This window comes from Tamandua tetradactyla, chromosome 12, assembly GCF_023851605.1.
Source record: "Tamandua tetradactyla isolate mTamTet1 chromosome 12, mTamTet1.pri, whole genome shotgun sequence".
Lineage (NCBI taxonomy): Eukaryota > Metazoa > Chordata > Mammalia > Pilosa > Myrmecophagidae > Tamandua > Tamandua tetradactyla.
In genome coordinates, this window is record NC_135338.1 from 60,099,332 (window position 1) to 60,107,105 (window position 7,774).

The window sequence follows — 7,774 nt, forward strand, 5'->3', positions numbered from 1 at the left end:
TAAATTCATCAAGGTGTTCAAATATAAAAATAATGTGCAAAAATCAGTAATGTTTCTATACACAAGCAAAACTGAGAAGTCAATTAAAGAAAAAATTCCATTCAAAATAGCAACTAAAAGAATCAGGTATCTAGGAATGAACTTAACTAGGGATGTAAAGAACTTGTACACAGAAAACTACATAATATTGCTAAAAGAAATCAAGGAAAATCTAAATAGGTGGGAAGACATTCCATGCTCATGGATAGGAAGGTTAAATGTAGTTAAGATGTCAAATTGATCTACAGATTCAACACAGTACCAATAAAGTTCCAGTAACTTATTTTGAAAACTTGGAAAGCTAGTTACCAAATTCATCTGGAAGGGAAAGAGACCCCAAATAGCTAAAAGCATCCTAAAAAAGAAAAATTAAGTAGGAGAATTAAAACTCCCCAATTTTAAAATTTATTATAAAGCCACAGTGATCAAAAGAGCATGGCACTGGCACAAAGTAGAAGTATTGACCAGTGGAATCAAATTGAGAATGCAGAAATAGACCACAAAATCTATGGTCAACTGATCTTCAACAAGGCCCCAAATCTACTGACCTGGGACAAAACAGACAATGGGCATGGGAGAACTGGATTTTGATAGCTGTACACTTCATACAAGAATTTACTCAAAGTGGATCACACACCTAAATATAAGAACAGCACCAGAAAGCTGCTAGAATAAAATATAGGAAAACATCTTCAAGACCTAGTAATAGGAGGTAGCTTCCTAAACTTCACACCCAAAGCCCAAGCATAAAAGAAGAAATAGATAAACAAGAACTCCTCATAATAAAATGACTTTGTCAAAAAGCTGAAAAGGCAGCCAACTCAATGGGAGAAAATATTTGGAAATCACACATCTGATAAAGGTTTGATGTCCTGTGTATTTGAAGAAATCATACAACTCAACAGCAAAAGAACAAACAACCCAATTATAAAATGGGCTAAAAATACAAAAAAGGCATTTTTCTGAAGAGCAAATACAGATGCCTCAAAAGCACATGAAGAGATGCTCATTTTCACTGGCTATAAGGGAAATGCAGATCAAGACTACAGTGAGATACCACCTCACACCTATAAGAATGGCTGCTATTAAACAAACAGGAAACTACAAATGTCGGAGAGGATGTGGAGAAATTGGGATAATTATTCACTGCTGCTGGAAATGTATAATGGTACAGTTATTATAGAAAACAGTTTGGCATTTCCTTAGAAAACTATATATCGAGTTGTCCTATGACTCAGCATTACTACTACTCAGTATATACCCAGAAGAGCTGAAAGCAGTGACACAGACACCTATTTTCACACTGATGTTCATAGCAGTATTATTCAATTGCCAAAAGATGGAAACAATCCAAGTGCCCATCAACAGATGAGTGGATTAACAAAATGTGGTATACATATATATATATGATGGAGTATTATGCAGCAGTATGACACAAAATGACATCCTGAAGCACATGACAATACGGATGAGCCTTGAGGACATAATGCTGAATAAAATAAGCCAGACACAAAAGATAGATACTGTATGATTCCACTTTTTTGACTTTGTTAAAGGTAAAATCAGAGACTTATAATACAGAATATAAGGGACCAAGAGATACACAGAAGCTAGAGATGGGTTAACAGTTAGCTAATGAAGTTGAACTTAAATATAAGGGAATCGATAGAAGTGAAGGCAGTTTACTAGTGGGTCTATAAATATTATTACCATATTGAAGATGAACATGATTGAAAGGGATTTTATAAACCCATGTATCCCACCGATTAACGCTACAAACACAAATAAGTTCTTGCCTGAACTACTCAAAGGTATGAATCTTGTACAAAGAATGTATAATTTTGGAGTATAGGGTGAAAGCTACTATTCCATGCTATGGGCTATGTTTTACAGGAAAACATCAGCAGTACCACAGCAACACCAGGGGTAAATAATGGTGAAAGGGACAAGAGTTAAAGGCAGGTTTGGATTTTCTATTTGGTGAGGGTGTGTTTATTGATTGTCTTTCTCTTGGGAACAATGAAATTATCTAAAATTGAGAGTGTTGATGGACTGTTGACTTTGGACATTATACATGATGCCCAATGAATGGAGGTGGTTGAACTATGCACTGACTCAGAAGTGGATTGGCAAACAATGGTGTGTATATATATATGATTAATTACTGTACTGCTTCAAAAAGAACAAAGTTGTGAGGCATGCAACATTGTGAATGAACCTGTGGGACATTTGGTGAGGCAAAATAAGACAGAAACAAAAGAGGAATTGTAGTATGGTCTCATTTAGAAAATACTTTTAAGAAAACATGGCCTAGATTGTAAAATCTTATAGCAGTCACATTTAGTCTGGAGCAGTAATTGTTATTTCTGGATTTTGAGAGGCTGTTTTACATATGTATAACCTGGTAGTTAGAGATAAGAATGAATCTTATCAGATCGGGATTAAGTTAATTCAGAATACAGGGTTAAGGAAGACACTGTCTACATTTTAGAACTTTATCTAGTCTTTGAGGCCAAAGTAGGAAAGTTTTATTTTGCCCAGAACCTAAATTTTGTGTAGCACATAGTCTAACTCAACCTGTCTGGATAGATCATTTAAACAATCCAAATACAGGGAGTCCAGAATAAAATGAGGGCCTTATTTCTGTATAGCTTAATGTGATGTCTGGATATATCCTAAAGTATATTAAACAAATAATTTAAAATATTGACAAAGTCCCTTGAGAGATGGGAGAAAAATTATAGAGCTATTAAACTTTAACCCTGAGGAAACCCGTGACATTTTGTCAAACATTAGGGACACCCATATCAACTGGCCAAGTCCTTGATCTTGAAACTTGCTCTTGTAAAGTTTGTTTATGTAGCAGAGACATTAAGCCTACCTATAGTTACGCCTAAGGGTTACTTCTGGAGGACCTCTTTTGTTGCTCAGATGTGGTCTCTCTCTCTCTCACTAAGCCCACTCTGCGAGTGAAATTATTGCCCTCCCCCCTACATGGGACATGACATCCAGGGGGGAAATCCCCCCTGAAGGCATGGGAGATGACTCCCAAGGATGAGCCTTGCCCTAGCACCATGGGAATCAACAATGTTATCCTGACCAAAAAAGGGGAAAAGAGATGTAACAAATAAGGTATCAATGGCTGAGGGAGTTCAAATAGATTTGAGATGCTACTCTGAAAGTCACTCTTAGGCAAGCTTCAGGTAGTACAGCTTGCCAAACCCCAACCAAAACCATTCCTGCCAATTCTAAAGGACACCTAGGGTGTTATACAAGTTTCTACAAAAGTTCCATACACTTAGGTTAATTTCTCAGAAAATTACAACCTCCAGATGGGTCCCTGGACCAGATAAGTCCTGAAATGCAGAGGGGCTATCCTTTCCAGAGCATCAACTAGTTCCATCCCCCATCCCATATTATCAACAGCCCCTCCCAACATGAAAAAGATAGAATGGACATATCCCCAAACACCTAGAGTGGGAGAAAGATCAAGGTGATGGTGAAGTTATACAGAGAATGTAGGGTTTAACAAATGTGTTTGATTGTTGAATCATTATATTGATATTTATTTTAGTCTCCAGTATTTTAGAGTGGCTCAAAGTGAAAGCCTAAAATTGTGAAATTGTAACTCATACCAAACTTTAAAATCTGTTCTACAACTAATTGTTGCAATATGCTTTGAAATTTATTGCTTTTTTGAAAAAGAGAAAGAAAAAGAAAAAAAGCAATAGGGCCACATCTAAGCCATATCTGCAGGTGAGCTCACAGCTTCTCCCCTATGCAGGACATAACTCCAGGGGTGTAAACCTCCCTGGCAACATGGCATATGACTCCTGGAGATGAGCCTGGTCCTGGCATTGTGGGATTGAGAAAGATTTCTTGACTAAAAGAAAGAAGAGAAATGAGATAAAATAAAATTTCAGTGGCTGAGAGATTTCAGAGTCGAGAGATTATTGTGGAGCTTATTCTTATGTAGTATATAGACATCCCATTTCAGTTTTTAGTGTATTGGAGTAACTAGAGGGAAATACCTGAAACTGTTAACTGTAATCCACCATCTTTGATTCTTGAAGATGACTAAATAACTGTAGAGCTTTTAAGGTGTGATCATGTGATTGTGAAAACTTGTGATTGACTCTTCCTTTTTCCAGTATGTGGACAGACAAGTAAGGAAAAAAAGACAAAAAATAAAAATAATAGGAGGAAATGGAGATATAGGCTGTTTTAGGTCCTCTTTCTAACTTTTATTTTTGTTCTTATTTTTATTGGTTTTTTTTGAGTAATGAAAATGTTCAAAAATCTATTGTGATGATGAATGCACAGGTACATGTTAATACTGTGAAACACTGATTATATTCTTTGGGTGATTATATAATATGTGAATATATTTCAATGAAATTGCATTTAAAAAAGGCAAATTCCTCCTAAAAGAAAAAGCAATAGGGCAATCTCTAGTAAAAACACACACAAACACAGAACTAAAATTTAATAAATAAAGGGATGGCATGGTTCTTATCCTCAAGGAGATTACACCCTATATGGGGAGCAGATCTCCCCACAAAACAACAACAAAACATATTTATAAAGTAATATGAATACAAATAAATATAAACAACACATGAAAGCTAAGGGATATTATGTCAGTAATTGCTTTGAAGTCCCTAGTCATTCACAGAAGGCTTCCTGAAGGAAAAAGTTTGGACTTTCAGCATGATATTAGTGGTGAACGGGGCACATGCAAAGGGATGGAAGTAGTAATAAATATGTCACATCCAGTAAGCAGATTAGCTTGGTTAGAGTATATAAAGTTAAAATAGGTCTAATAAGAAGTGAGAAACTATCTGATGAAAGAAACTGCAATATTACGTCCCTAAAACAAAATGAGCAGGGAAAGAAAGTTTCCTTTTGGTAATGATTATGATTCCAGGACCAATTCTATTGGTCTCAAAGTTTTGAAGTTACTCTAAGAAAAATAAACTAGTAGTGGGATGGTGGAAAAGTACTCAGCATCCTTGAGCAATTCAAGAAGGAGAAACTGCCTTCTGCAAGAATTCTCAGGAAGTAGCAAGTTGATCCCCAAAGGCAAGGAAATTACACTCAATGAAATTCCTAGGTAGAGGATCTGTCACCCAAGGCCAGTTAAATACCAGCAATCTCAAGGGCTCAAGCAGAGTGATCTTGACCCTTGGTACTAATTCTTGGTGGGGAGCAGATTGTATACGCTTATAAAATATTTTTTGAACTATAGCGACAAGAAGTTGAATCCTAAAATTTTATAAATTAAAATAAGAGCATGAGAAGAGCCCTAATCTATAGGGAATGCTTATGTCCCTAAAGATGGATAGGTTAGTAAAAGGCCCACATTCTTCCCTGGTTTTTTAGTGGAAAAGCATATCATTACACCTTGGAAAGAGGTCGCTCTGAGCCAAAGCAAAAGGGCCTCTTCCTTTAAGCCAAGTGATCTAAATCTGTTCCAGGAAGAAAAAAAAGAGTTCAGGCCAAACGTTTAGCAATAGTCAGAGTTGCACCCTAGGTCACGAGAGTTCTGCTGGGAGGTGCAGGGTCCCACTGATGTTGAAATCAGCTGCTGAGGCCCAGTCTTGATGCCACTTACCTCATTGTGAACATCAAACAAGCCCTACTGGATCTTCCTAGATATTTATTTGGCTGTGTTAATTAAGGCCTCTTCAACATTGGAGGCTGTTTGGGTGGAAGTATCCATAAATGTGAGCCCATGATCCTCAGCAAAGACCTCTTCTTCTCTCTTTACATCCCTGCAGGTCTATACATCACTCTTATTTCCAATCAACATGATAACGATGTTAGAGCTGGAGTGTTGCAAAGCATCCTCTAACCATGAGGTGAGGTGGTTGAAGGCTTCATTCCTTATAATGTCATACACAAGCAGTACTCCAGCTGCTCCCGTAGTAGGAACAGGTGATAGAACAGAATTATTCTTGCCCAGCCATATCCCAGATTTGCAGTTTGATTTGTTTTCCATCCATGTTGACCATACGGACACTAACCACCACACCAAATGTAAGGTCACGGACAGGCTGGGACCACTTGTCAGTAAACTGCAGGAGGAGACATGCTTTCCCCACACCTGAAAGAGGACAATGTGTGTTCTCAGTCATGCTGCCCCTAGTATGGGTGCTCAGAACTCCAGGATAAGTTTTCAAAAGTTACTTCTATACTTATACCCAGTCATCTGCTTTCTGTTCAGTCTTGGCTTCAGTTTCCTCATCTACAGAAGAAATATGTTGGTTCACTTCTAAAGTGCTTCCAGTTCTAAAATGTTAAGTTTCAATGGCAAACAGAAAAACCATCGCAATAATTCATTGAATTTTAGGGATAGGACCTACCTTCTACTAAATACTCATTATGTGCCAGACACCACAATAATATATAATAATAACTGCTGCCCATTACTGATGGTCGGTTGTGAGCCAAGCATTGTGCTAAGTCTTTGATATGTGTTATCATTTTGATCCTCATAATAACCCTGCCAAGTATGACTTCATCCTCCTTTCACAGATCAGAAAAATGAGGCAGAGAGGTCAACAAACTTTTCAAAAATCACATGTCTAGTGATAGATTTGAATTCTGCTGTTTATGACTCCCATAGTCTTTATCGCCTCCCATCCTGCCCCTCTCAGGGGAAGTTGGCCAGCAGCATCTCTGGGAACCACCACGTTTACCTTATGCTACTGATTGTCTGGAAAGTTTCAGGGAAGGCATCCCAGATGATCTTGATAGTTTAATAACAGTTTTGTTGTGGAAAAGGACCAGAAAAAATGTCTTAAGGAGGTATTGAGGTTCAGAATGTGGTACTAGAAACTACCTACCTGAGTTTGAATCCTGCCTCTGCCATTTCATAGCAGTATTGCCTTATTCTCTCTGTTATTAAATTTCCCAATATATAAAATGTAGATAAATAATGGGGTTGTTTTAAGGAGTCACTGACTGAGTCCTGGTAAAGCCCTTACAATAATGTCTAGCATACATAAATGAATAACTAGATGGTGAATACAAGTTCTGGGTAGTGGGAAGATAACAAGGCAAGGAGAGACAAAATTGCATGTAGGTCATGAGAACCAACAGACTTTGATGTTAGTGAAAGATGATGTAATGCTTGAGACAGAGGATGCAGCAAAAGATAGATGGAGGACAGGGATAGGTTGGGAAGGGTCCCAAATAGCAAGCTAAAGAGCATGAAGTAAAAGGGAGGCCCTTAGCAGATGTTAGCAGGAAATGGCGAGGCAGGCTTTAAATCTCTAATGTTGCATCTCATTGACTCACATCTTTGATTATTAAAGGTAATGCTTCTTCATAATTCCCACACTCTAGCTTCAGTCCTATACTCAACAAATTCACAGAGAGAACCTAATCTTTTTTATGAAGCATGATGTCTTCATCATGAGAATATGCCATACCTGCCCCCATAAAAACAGAATATCTCGAAGATAATCCAGATGTTGCCCTCATTCCTTATAGAACATAGTATCAAGACTCCTCTCCAGCCTTATCTCTCTCTTGAAAGAAGCACCAGTTTGCATCCACCCTACTTACAATATAGAATTTGGGAAAGCAAAAGAGTGGTTTCCAACAAAATTTATCTCTACAGAAAGAAAATTGGGGGTAGGAATGAGAAAACCAAATCCAAGGAAAATGGAAAGGGAAATCATGAGGGCTCATTTGGTTGATTAGTTTCAAAGTTGAACCCAGAGTTTCC

General features: G+C 37.6%; 1 pseudogene; it reads right to left on the minus strand.

The window, feature by feature from the left end:
* Nucleotides 1-5,545: 5,545 nt before the first annotated feature.
* On the minus strand, nucleotides 5,546-6,137 carry LOC143651542 (ras-related protein Rab-2B pseudogene; annotated as a pseudogene).
* Between the last annotated feature and the right edge of the window lie 1,637 nt (nucleotides 6,138-7,774).